Genomic DNA, 14,132 nt, shown 5'->3' with positions numbered 1-14,132 from the left:
TAAGTTTATGTTGTAAAGCAAGCTGTTGATGTATTATTTTTGCTACATTGTCATGTCTTCTGGGGTATTCTGTATTTGCTAGTATTGTACTCCCGCTTGTGATGTGATCTACTGTTTCTATTTGTTGTTTGCAGAGTCTGCGTTTATCTGTTGTGGTATTGGGATCTTTAATAATATGCTTGCTGTAATATCTGGTGTTTATTGTTTTATCCTGTATTTCAATCATGAATCCTTCCGTCTCACTGTATATATTGCCTTTTCTTAGCCATGTGTTGGATGCATCTTGATCGATGTGTGGCTGTGTTAGATGATACGGGTGCTTGCCATGTAGTGTTTTCTTTTTCCAATTTACTTTCTTTGTATCTATTGATGTTATGTGATCTAAAGGGTTGTAGAAGTGGTTATGAAATTGCAGTGGTGTAGCCGATGTATTTATATGAGTGATTGCTTTGTGTATTTTGCTAGGTTCTGCTCATTCTAGAAAGAATTTTCTTAAATTGTCTACCTGTCCATAATGTAGGTTTTTTATGTCGATAAATCCCCTTCCTCCTTCCTTTCTGCTTAATGTGAATCTTTCAGTTGCTGAATGTATGTGATGTATTCTATATTTGTGGCATTGTGATCGTGTAAGTGTATTGAGTGGTTCTAGGTCTGCGTTACTCCATTTCACTACTCCAAATGAGTAGGTCAATACGGGTATAGCATAAGTATTTATAGCTTTTGCCTTGTTTCTTGCTGTCAATTCTGTTTTCAGTATTTTTGTTAGTCTTTGTCTATATTTTTCTTGTAGTTCTTCTTTAATATTTGTATTATCTATTCCTATTTTTTGTCTGTATCCTAGATACTTATAGGCATCTGTTTTTTCCATCGCTTCTATGCAGTCGCTGTGGTTATCCAATATGTAATCTTCCTGTTTAGTGTGTTTTCCCTTGACTATGCTATTTTTCTTACATTTGCCTGTTCCAAAAGCCATATTTATATCATTGCTGTATACTTCTGTTATCTTTAGTAATTGGTTGAGTTGTTGATTTGTTGCTGCCAGTAGTTTTAGATCATCCACGTATAGCAAATGTGTGACTTTGTGTGGGTATGTTCCAGTAATATTGTATCCATAATTTGTATTATTTAGCATGTTGAATAGTGGGTTCAGAGCAAGGCAGAACCAGAAAGGACTTAATGAGTCTCCTTGGTATATTCCACGCTTAATCTGTATTGGCTGTGATATGATATTATTTGAATTTGTTTGGATATTAAGTATGTTTTTCCAATTTTTCATTACTATGTTTAGGAACTGTACCAATTTAGGATCTACTTTGTATATTTCCAATATTTGTAGTAACCATGAGTGGGGTACACTATCAAAAGCTTTTTGGTAATCAATGTATGCGTAGTGTAGCGACCTTTGTTTAGTTTTAGCTTGATATGTTACCTCTGCATCTATTATCAGTTGCTCTTTACATCCTCGTGCTCCTTTGCAACAGCCTTTTTGTTCTTCATTTATAATTTTATTCTGTGTTGTATGTGTCATTAATTTCTATGTAATGACTGAAGTTAATATTTTGTATATTGTTGGTAGGCATGTTATGGGGCGATATTTAGCTGGTGTTGCTGTGTCTGCTTGATCTTTAGGTTTCAGCTAAGTTATTCCATGTTTAAGTGTATCAGGTAATGTGTATGGGTCTGCAATGTAACTGTTAAATACTTTAGTTAGATGTGGATGCGTTGAGGTGAACTTCTTTAGCCAGAAATTTGCTATTTTATCTTATCCAGGGGCTTTCCAATTGTGAGTAGAATTAATTGCTTGGGTGACTTCATCTTGCAAAATTATCATTTCAGGCATTTGTGGTATCATCTTGTATGTATCTGTTTCTGCTTGTATCCACCGTGCATGCCTGTTATGTTGTGCCAGGTTTGACCATATGTTGCTCTAGAAGTGTTCCATGTCTGTTATGTATGGTGGATTGTCTATTTTAATGTGTGTGTTATCTATTGTCTGGTAAAATTTCTTTTGGTTTGTGTTGAATGTTTGGTTTTGTTTCCTTCTATTTTCACTTTTTTTGTATCTTCTAAGTCGTTTGGCCAATGCTTGTAATTTCTGCTTCTTTTCATCTAATTGCTCTATCGCTTCTTGTTGCGAGATTTTACCTAACCTTTTTTGTTTTTTTTCTGACATTTCATTTCTTATAAATTGTGTTAGCTGTCCAATGTCTTTTCTTAGTTTTTCTATTCTGATCTGTAGCCCGTGTTGCCATACTGGTTTTGTGGGTTTGTTCTGTGTGTTGGTTGGTTCTGATCTCTGCCTAGTGTGTATATTTAGTGTAGAATCTACGCGTCGTTATTATCCATAGGATCGTAGGCGCTAAGACAATGTTTGTTTGACTGTTGTAACCGTGTGTGCACGATCCTTATAGTCTGACCAATGTATGACATGCTACAACTGCAGGGAATACGGTTGACACCCACCTTATTCAAACCAAGATCATCCTTTCTGGAACTTAGAAGGACGCTAATCTTAGATGATAGTCGAAAACCACACTTCTCATCGTATTTCCGCAAAATACGACCAATGCTGTTCGAAATTCCTCCTGCGTAAGGCAAAAAGGCTTTAGATTTTGGTGCCCCTCGGTATTATCATTTCTCACCCGATGCAAATTTGGTCGATAGTGCAACGCGCGTCCGATCTGTCTTTCGCTATAAACATTCTGTTGAAAGGTGACTTCGAGGTGGGCTAACACAGCTGACAATCTCCCAGGGTCCGAGATTACATGGGTCCTGTGAGGCAAGGTACGAAGGACACCTTCAAGTTGAGCCGGATGGTGACAACTGTCAGCCTGCAGATACAAGTCAGTGTGAGTAGGATTCCTATAAACGGCGTGTCCCAACGTATCACCCACTTTCCTCCTGACCAACACATCAAGGAATGGGAGGCAGCCATCCTTTTCCATCTACATCGTGAAACAAATATTCAGATGGACTGAATTCAGGTAGACTATTAATTTCATTATCGACGCCGGTCATCTTTTGTTTGTGATGACGCTAGTGTTTGCAGTGCGTGTGAGTGTTAGCTTTCCGTAGTTTCTCTGAGAACCGAGATTTTAAGATCTGTTGCAGAGCGCTTGTTTGCTGCAGTCTTTTCTTCAAAATGGTATTATGTGCTGGAGTCGAAATACAGGCGGTTTTCAACGACGTCACCCGGCTGAAATCCCGTTAAGTTATTTGAAAATTGAATAAGCTGGGAGAAACTCGGGTATCACAATAAAATAATTTTAATAAAGAATCGTCTTGGCGGCCTTTCGAATAAAAAACTTGTTGCGGGTTCTTGCAGGACAATCGATTCATTTCGGAAAGTGTAGACAGGGTGACAGATGAATTTGTTACTGTCCAGCTACGTTATACAATGTCGTTCACGAAGAAACTAGAAAGAAAGAAATGTCAGTTGTAACCTATAAATATTAAGTAATAATGTACTAATCGATTCAAGTACGCCCAATCCCCAGATAGTATTCCTGTCCCATTTGATAGAGTGAATCGCGCTTTTTCAACTCTCCACATAATGTCAGAAGCATGTGGTGGAAGATCGCACACACTCCTGTTGAATTTTTCTTTGTTACGAGTTTGAGAGTGACAGCGTGCAGAAATGCGTTATTGTTCAGAAAAAGAATTCCTGGCCTCTGTAAAACCTTTGTCTGTTCAGTATAAACTTCATTGTGTTCTGTGTGACTTAAAGAAGTATTCGATATCAGAGCATGAAATTTCTGCAATCTCGGGCATTAATGTACACAGATATACACTCATAGACACAATTTCTAAACAGGAGAATTAAGACACCTTTCTCCTGTCTTCATCCTACCGCCAACTCCATAAATCGCTGCCAAATGAATGAAAGAAAGTAGTTTCGATTCTACCTGCAACATGGTGGTTTGTTTGCCGCTTCCGTTCAGGATGTAGTGTGAAAATAAATTAATATTCGAACTGTAGCTAATGTAATTTTATCTCCACAATTTGGATGGAAGCGTTGGATATTAGGCTGAAAGATGTTCATAGAGACGTCCCTGGATAAGTGTATACGGCAGATTTCGACAAATTATTAATAATTTGCTGGCAGTTCGTACTTTTCAACTTCAGATGATAATAGCAGCATTCGTTTCCATTGTATACGACTAAAAATAAAAAATAAACAAGTTTCGAAAAAGTTTTTATGACAGAAGGAAAAGGTTCTTCAAAATTGTATGGTTTCCCATTGTCTTTGAAGTATAGAATACAAAAACTCTTTACTTGTGTTTGACAGGACATAACTGTCTCTGATACCGTTGAGATGCATTGTTAACTTATTGCGTAAAACTTTTTATGAGAAATTAAGGAAACTGCTGTAGAATGCATGCGCGCAAAAAAAAAAGAAAAACTACGCTCTATTTTATGATATAATTCCAAATGACACTCGCACACGTCTCTTTTGGAGATATATGCTAGATTACTGTACATTAGTTTTACGATTTGCAGCTATTAATTTTCCAGTGTAATCTTTGTGTCTTTGGACATGTTCAATGAAAAAAATTAGATAATGCATGCTTTATAACGTATAGTCAGTGAATTAAGTTTAAAACTGTCTCATTTTACAAAGAGCATTTTGCTTGGATCCAAATTTTGGACACTTCATTCGTAAAAGTGTTCCTACTTTATCCGCATTCTATGCTTTGAATTAACAGCCAGGATAAATTTTAGTAATATTTTTACATATTTATAAAATTATTATTTCAATTGTCTCATAGTCTAGAATTCGCTTGTGTTCTGGCATTAAAATTATACTCATTGGCATAATTACATCAGTTTCTATAATCCGAAGCCGTACTGAAAGGTTTCGAAATGGACTAAAGCGAAAACTTGCAGTTACTCTAATTATCAGATAACTTTATAGAAATTTATCTATAGTCACCATTAATAATAGAAGCTAGTAATTAACGTTGCCGCGATCAGCAGCTTTTACCAGCAACGAATGTTGGCACAAGCTTTTTCACTTTCATAACGTCGCACTTACTGCTAACTGCATCGTGATGGAGCAACATTCATTTTCGTTAAAGCACAATTCATCACATTAACTGACCTAGTACAAAGAGATTCATCAGTTAATTACAGAGAGAAGATTTGAGGGCTCGGCGCAACACGTGCATGGAGCTATTTCGCAATTCATTTTAAAGAGAAGTATTTCCAATCAAGATACTTGAGAACGGCAAGCAGGAAAATTTAATTAACTTGCTGGGGAGCATTTCTAGGTTCCTGCAGACTGAAAAAAGTGTATGTTAAAAGAAATTATTCAGTACATTAAGGGTGATGAGAGTTTAATTGTGACGGACGACAGGAATTCAATAACAGCAAAATAAAGAAATGGAAAAATAGTAGGAAACAGTGGACTGGGCAAAAAGAAAGGAGAACCAGGCTAGCAGCGTTTTTCACAAAGCACAATTTGATCACTGGTACCATTTGGTTTACGAATCACGGAAAACGTAGTATATGTAAAAGAGATACGCAGACACTCAAAGATTTCATGTGTGTTTTATACAATACGAAAGGTATTTTAAACTGCAAAACATTTCCAAGAGTAATCTGTACTATGACAACAAGTTACTAACTATGAGTTAAAGTTGAAGAAATTAAGTAAATTTAGGAAGTTAAGAGTAAGAAGATAATATCAGAAAAAGAATATAAATTAAACAAATGAAGCAGGCAAAAGGAAACATAGAATTCTAAAACTGAGAGTGACAAAAATGCAAAATTGTAATACACAGGAATAATTCAAAGCGGTGTAAGCATGCAAGCCATAATAAACATAGATGGCGCTTATAGGAAAATTAAAGGTATCTATGGAGGAAAAAGAAGTAGTTTTGTGCACATCAAGAACTTAGATAGCGAGCTGGCACTAAAGAAAGAAGGGAACGCTGAAAAGGTGAAGAAATATAAAGAATGGCAATATACAGGAAAATAATTAGAAGACGATATTACGGAAAGGGATGAAGTAAATGAAGATGAGATAGGAAATGTCATACTGCGAGAAGAAACTGATAACGCGCCGAAAGATGTAAATCAAAACAAGATACCTAGAGTTGGGATTTTCCTTCAGAAGTACTAAGATCGTTACGAGATTCTGCCACGACAGAAGTAGTCCACCTGGTATGCAAGATATACGAAGTAGGCTAAGTACACTCAGACTTCAAGAAGAACGTTGTGATCCAGTGCTAAGGAAGGGATATGCTGACAGATGAGTTCCCTACTCATCAGGCTGGTAAGTCATAGTTGGTAAAATACTAACGCGAATTATCTACAGGAAGGAGGAATGACTGTTCAGGAAGAATGTCTGAACATTCGAAGCAATACAGACGCTCGACGTATCGATGAATATAGACTCAAGAAAGTGAAACCTACATTTGTAGCACTTGGAGGGTTAGAGAAAACCGTATGGTATGCGTTTTCAATTTCTGAAGCTATAACGAACAAAATAGAGTTAGCGAAAAATAAGCTACGGCTTATACAGACACAAAACTGTAGTTATAAGACCCGAAATATATGAAAAGGAGGCAATAATTGAGAAGAGAGCGAGACGCAGTTATAGTAAACCCGCCATGTTTTTCCGTATCGACATGAAGAAGTAAGTAGTGCTAATGAAAGGGATTTTCTGAAAAAAAAAAAAAAAAACAATAAAAAAAATAAGTCTGTCAGAGACGGCGTATAACTCGGAACATGAGTAGTGTATTAAGGAGAGATTATGAGAGAAACATTAACAAAAATTAAATAAATGTTAAGAAATGTAGGCGAATAGGATAAAATGATCCTGAGGGAATTAGATTAGGAACTGAAACACTGAAAGTAGAAGACGAATTTTGCTGTTTCGGCAGGCAGGAGTAAAAACGATGTAAAATCCAGACTGGCAACAAGAAAAAGAACTTTTCTGAAGAAGGGAAATTTTCACTAAAAACATTACCGACCAGAAGACAATAGAAGTTTTTGACATGTGGTACTGCAGAAGAATATTGAGGACTACAGGAACAGATCGGATAACTGATGTATAGGTACTGCATTTAACTGGAGAGGAATAAATTTGTGGCACAACTAGACTAAAAAAAAGTGATCGGTTGATAGGTTTGACTACAGTAAAAATGTTTAAGCGGGTATAGTTGCCGCAGATGTGAAGAGAGAAGAAAATTGCACGAGACAGGCTAGCGAAGAGAGGTGTATCAAATCATTCTTCTTTTTGGAAACCACGAAAACAACAACAGAAAAAGTACTGTGGAATAGCCTGTGTGCCACTATTCGTGAAACTGGAGACCACAAATAACGAGCGTAGTCTGGACAGATGTAACTGTCAAAATATTACCTTTCATTTTTAAATCAATAGTAGCAAATTTTTGCGTTTGGTGCAAGTATCTTGATCTTACTTCAGAAGGAAACAAACGTGGAAACTTTGCGTCATTAAAGATAGGAAACACGTGCTGGATCATTTCTCCCAATAGTGAAAGCTTGCATTCAAATAGTAAGTCGTTGCAGTGAATAACATGGTATGTTGGCCAGTATTACTAAAATACTTCAGATTCGACACGCCAAGTTCAGTGCCTTGATGTGCGATACCAGAGAAAATCGCTAGTAGTTTGAAAGGAATATTCAATTTCTGCCATTTTGAATTAATTCATTCACCACACCAAGTGTTTCAGAAAGCTAGCTTCTATCATCAGCTGTTATAAAACCAGAATCCATGCACCAACAGACTACATTTTACGTATTCTATGTACTCAACGAAAAGTACACACACAAAAAATTCAGACGAGTTATTAGTATAACTCTAATTTACTCGCATTCGCAATTTCTCAGTTACGCAGTTTAGAATGTTCACAAGACACTGAAGATGTTCCGATCCTGAAGTTGTACCTTCACGCCTATGTCGGGAAGTCTTTCAATATATGTTATGGTGTGCTAAAGTGTACTACTAGACGGGAAGGTTAGATTTCACGTCCCATCGAGGACAAGTTCTTTTATCGAGGAAACGAAACCTCGCAATGAACGAGAATGAGGAAGCATATCCCCATTAGTGGTGCACAATTCGAGAACAGCGAAAGCTTCGATTCCAGCATGTTCTCCGTGTTCTCAAAAATCGATGTCGAGTATCCTAAGACCAGAACCGGAACGAGCGCTCTCGCGTCCCGTTGACGATCAGCTCGTGACATCAGCACTTGAGACCAGAAGGAGAATTCTTGTTGGCAATACAGATAATAGATTTCGCTTCTTGAGTGAATGTTGGATACCTATCGTTTCTCAAGAGCAGAGTTCTCGATTCTACTCATCATTTATCTGGCCTTCATCGCAATCGATTTAGGCAAAACAGGGAAATATTAATGCGGACGACGTAACGTGAATTGATTTAACTGCTAAGCAACTTCAATCGGTAATTCTAATTCCGTCAGAATCGGTGTTACCTCTTTTGCTGAAGAGAAGTGGCAAAGTAATTGTATTCTATGGTCAGTAAGCGAGGCAGAACGCCGCTAGATCGTTTCAAAACTTAACAATTAAAATCTCTGAAGTGTCAACGAGAAACTAATAAGTTTACCTCTTGAGACTGACGGGCTTCGCTTCTTTGCTGCTCATTCATTTGCACCTTTTTACTTTTTTATTTTACACATCTACAGTAGTTCCGTCGGAACAGACTGAGTAGCAAATCTCCATGGTCATGGAATGTGTCAGTACATGAAATTACAACAGGAAAGTAATAACAGATAAAATAAAACGCTTATCAGTCCTAAAAAGACGACAAGCTGTAAGTAGGTTTATATAAACACAGTCAACAATGTAACACAGGAATTAGCTTAATTTTTCAAAGAAATCCTCCACAGAATCCTGAGGAAGCTCTTCAGTTTAGATTTGAAAGCGCTTGGGTTACCGCTAAGATTTTTGAATTCTTGTGGTAGCTTACTGAAAATGGATGCAGCAGAATACTGCACGCAATTCTGAACAAGACTCAAGGAGGTGCGGTCCAGACCCACATTGGATTTCTGTCTATATTGGGTGAAAGCTGCTAAAGTGGTTCGCGAACTTACTCACTTATTGCCCGATCTGCCTGAGCCAAAAATACCCTTTGAGTTTGGAAAGAGCACCCTAAAATATAACACCATACGTCGTACGCGAATAAAAATAAGCAAAATAGTCTACTTTTCGTGTAAAACTATCACTTACTGCAGATACTGTTCTAATAGTAAAAATGGCAGCATTAAGTCTGCAGATCCTGAACATGGGGTTTCCACGACAGTTTACCATCTATCTGAACATCTAGAAATTTGAACTGTTCAGTCTCACTAATCATATGCCCATTCTGTGTAATTAGAACGTCAGATTTGTTGAACTGAGTGTTAGAAGCTGTAGAAACTGAGTCCTACTGTGATTTAGCGTTTTTTTGTTACCTCCAAGTCGTGAACTTACGCCTTGAACTGCATTATTTGAAACAGTGCTAATGTTGCACACAATATTATTTACTACCGAGCTAGTGCCATCAGCAAAGAGAAATATTTTAGAATCACCTGCAATACTAGAAGGCAGATCATTTAGTAAGATTATAACTTCTATTGTTAAACAAGAATCCAATGCTATTTACTCGTCTAAGGAGCTGTCAATAAACTTAACAATTTCCAATATCTCATCCTGAGATCGAATTTTCTAAATGCAAATATTGCAATATGTTTTAATTTATAAAGTGTGAGGAGGGAAGTATGGTTTTAAGGTGACAATAAACCGATGTAACCATAGCTACATCGAAATGAAGGAGCTGGTATTTTTTAGTCACGACAAAATAGAGGATAAAATATTTGATACACTAAAAGGTCACTTTTTAAAAGATGGTACTTCGTACTTGATCTGTTAATATCAAGAGCCCTCTTATAGCAACATTATTTTAATGTCACTGCATACCTGTAAATCCTTTTTCGGTCCGGTATTATACTGAAGACAAAGATATTAAAAATATACTAGAGAAAAAGACATATAGATAATGTGGGCCCTAAAAACGAACTACAAAAATTGCAGTGACATTAAAATTGTCCTGTTATCAGTACTGTTGACATTACTAGGACAAGTACGAAATACCGTCGATACAAAAAGTGGCCTGTAAGTAGGAAATATCGATTTTTTTTAATAATCATGGGCTCCAAGGAAGTCAGAAACACATAAGAAACTAAACCACTGCGTGAAAATGCTTAAAGGGTCAAAGTGTTATTCTAAAGTGGGAGGAAAAGATTATCTAACGTTTACAAACCAGACGGCAGTTATAATAGTTGAAAGAGACAGACAGACTCGTAGCCCGACCATCATGTTATTGAAACTGTAGATAGTAAATAGTTTAGAGAATCTACGGAGAAATTGAGAAAATAAAGTTCAGGGACATGAAGTAATTACTTAAAGGTTTTCCCATGAAAGTGTAATTATGTCACAGACGAAAAAAGACTTGTAAGATCAGTTGAACAGAGCTGATAGTGTATTGAAAAGAAGTTATAAGGTGAATTTTAATAGAAACAGAAACGGCAAAAGGGATGTAGGCGAATTAAGTCAGATGATACTGAGGAGACTAGATTGGGAAATGAGATATAGAAAGAAGAAGCGGAATATAAACGTAAGTGTTGGGAAGTTTTTCCGGTAGCAATCTATACAGTAGTGAACTGTGGACGCGACACAGTTCAGACAAGAGGAGATTAGAACTTTTGATATGTGTTGCAACAGAAGAATGAAGAAGATGGTTAGATGAGAACTGAATCGAAAAGGGAATAAAATAGCTTTACATCTGGACTGAAAGGGAACAAGTAATAGTTAATTCGGTTATGGAGTAAGTGTGTGATTTTGGGAGGAGGGGGGCGGGGCGGCAAGATTGTAGAGGGACACCGAGGGTTGACTACATTAAACAGATCCAAATGGATATAAGCTACAGTTCGTATGTAGAGAGGAAGAGACTGGCACAAAATAGACTGAGGCATCTTGTCACGGTACACCGGCTTTCCCCGTCGGCGGTTCGAGTCCTCCCTCGGGCATGGGTGCGTGTGTTGTCCTTAGTGTAAGTTAGTTTAAGTTAGACCAAGTAGTGTATAAGCTTAGGGACCGATGACCTCAGAAGTTTGGTCCCATAAGACCTTACCACAAATTTCAAATTTCAGAATAGACTAGCACGGAATGCTGCATGTAACCAATCTTCAGGCCGAAAACTAAATAATAACTACTGCTCCTGAAACTACAACGACTGGACAGCAAGCCTGACCCAGCATATGCCACGAGGAAAAACAAGGTTTTAGTATGCTTTGTGTGTGTGTGTGTGTGTGTGTGTGTGTGTGTGTGCGTGGTCGCGTGCGCTCGAATGTGAGTGTGTTTTTTAATCTAAGTTGATCTGGGAGTCTAGATCTGCAATGGATATTAGCACAGTAGAATTTTAAATATTATTACGGAAAGTACATTACAGCCAACAGAATATCATAACGGTTTATTATAAGCTGCCATAAATTATTGCAGCCCTGGAAGTAAGTGACTGTATCAGTAGTGGTTCACGTGCTCATGGAACACTTTGTATGATTTAGTTTACACTTGACACTGAAGCTGTTGCAACTGTACGTCCGCAGAATTGGAATCATACTCATATGGACGCTTTAAGCAAAATTACCTATATTGCATATGCGTCAGTTATTTACTCTTCCTCCAGAAAATGGTGCATCAGAGAGGGAAGCTCATATTTCAGTCTTCGAAATGAGTTTTTGCGAAGGCCAATCAAACGAAGCATACACTGTGCACCATTGCAGGAGACAATCAAGGCGCCAATTTGTCCGCGTAGTCGTATAGTAAATTACATTTGAGTGACCTTGAGAAATGACAGAAAATTCGAAAGCATGTCCTCCTAGGAACGTCACAGGAAAGCGGCAAGCGATCCGAAGTTCTTTATTGGAACCCATCTGTAACTAGCGGCAATTACGAGATAGGGTAAAGCAACCACATCCGACTATCGATGTAGAACATCAGGCCTAATCTAGTGGAATATAAATAATGCGCAGAGTAAATTTAAAACTGCTGTACCGCAACGCACAGATAGAAAAATTAATTACCTCTTCAAGACTGATTTACAAATTACCTTGTATTTTTGTGCTGAAAGAGAACGAAACACACAGAGATCGCTGCACAGACAATGTGAAAGAACATATGTCAAAAATGTTAGACATCTATAAGATCTGCTCCAAGGTACGGCAACCAAACAAATTTTGCTCGGAGCCAGAATGAAAGTAACTACGAGGGGACCAACATCAGTCACAGGAATGTAGCAGCGGTTGCGCTAATATCAAGAATTAAATAAAAGACAGATGATTGTGAAAATTTCTGTGATTGGACGATGTAATAGAGTTGATCAGTGGATACATTGTAGGAGATTTGAAACAGTTTAAAATCGTGTGTACATCTTCGATAACCGGGTTACTAGCGAGGATGAAATTTTCATCTAAACTTTAGTGAAGTTCACTAGTATAAGTAATGCTAGAGGAGTATTCTGAGTGTAGTAAGTGCGGCGAGGAGTGACAAACACATTCAACGTCAACATAAAAAACGGCGTGGAGCATATCAGATTGTTTTATCGTCGTTCCAGACTCCCTTCCGCTCCTTTTTTTTTTAAAAAAAAACCTACCCATTTATTTCATCAGAAGCAAAAAAGAGAAGTACCAGACACGAATAGTTTCGCGAAGGAGAGGGCCATTTGTTTACCTGCTTTTATGAGGAACAGAAGCTCCCAGTAGGATGCCGGAGGTGCCAGGAGATTAAACAAAATGAGGGATTCAGAATCGATTTCGTGCCGATGGCGACAAGGAATGTGACGTCTACGGGGCGCGTCATAACAAAGTGTATCGCGAACGAAAGGAGGTGGATAAGGAGTGAGGGATTTGTGTCGGCGATAAGAAAGGAAGAACACAGTACGCTGCTGCTGGCAAAATGTGCAGAAGCCGACTACGCTGCAAAAGGACCGCCGGCAGCCGGGCGGAAAGGAGCAAAAAGTGAGAGAATGAGAGAGCGGGAGGCGAAAAATAAAAGGGGTGATTGTGCCAGGGAGGGGAAGAGGGAAGCTGGAGGTTGGTTGGGTTGGGGGGGGGGGGGGGGGGGAGGAGGAGGCGAGCAGACACCTCGCTCTTGTCCGGCGGCAGGAGCACAAAGGACGAGGTATTTATGTGGACCGGCGGTCCGTTCTTCAGGCGTACAGCCCTGCTCCGGCCTAAGTAAAATGTCTCACGTGATCCGGCAACGCAGAGGGCCCGGGGTTCGATTCCGGAATCGCTGACCAGTCTGTGAGGGGCGCCTGGTCAGATTAAAAGCCTACTTCGAAACGTCTGAGACAGATCGCTGTCTGCTGATAGGCATTCTCATTACTTCTGTGCGTTAGGGACATGTAAGCATCACATGGAAATTTATTGTTTTCACTGTCCATCCTCTTTGTACATTGATGTATAGTCAATAGCCCTTTTTCGTCACCGGCCGCTGTGGTCGAGCGGTTCTAGGCGCTTCAGTCCGGAACCGCGCTGCTGCTACGGTCGCAGGTTTGAATCCTGCCTCGGGCATGGATGTGTGTGATGTCCTTAGGTTAGTTACGTTTAAGTAGTTCTAAGTCCCGGGGGACTGATGACCTCAGATGTTACGGTCCCATAGTGCTTAGAACCATTTGCACCTTTTTCGTCTGGAATTCTTAAAACTTAGTTTTCTTCGTCCGTCTCTACCGCTTTCTTCCTGGGAACTATAAACATCAATATACATTCGTTATATTTCATTTCTGCTGTCGGTTCCTACGCCGCTGAAGCCAGTTGTGATTTATGTTCATATAATTTCCAACTTTATTACCACCGACTAGACTTACGCTTCAGTTACATCTAAAGTATCTTCAGCGACGATTTTTCGAGACTGACAAGTATTTGAGCTTTCCTGGATCTGCTCCTGATTTCTGGTACATTTTATTAGATTTTTGTAGCATCTGGTTGCGTCTTCGAATGCCTGCGGTTTCACATGGCAATAGTGCAGACGTGGGAGTTTGGTCTTTTTTCTCGCCTTAATACCAGAAATATTTCATAAATGTGTGATTTATCCAGTCAAACGTCTCA

Source organism: Schistocerca piceifrons, chromosome 8 (assembly GCF_021461385.2).
Source record: "Schistocerca piceifrons isolate TAMUIC-IGC-003096 chromosome 8, iqSchPice1.1, whole genome shotgun sequence".
NCBI lineage: Eukaryota > Metazoa > Arthropoda > Insecta > Orthoptera > Acrididae > Schistocerca > Schistocerca piceifrons.
Note: the sequence above shows the minus strand (reverse complement) of the source record.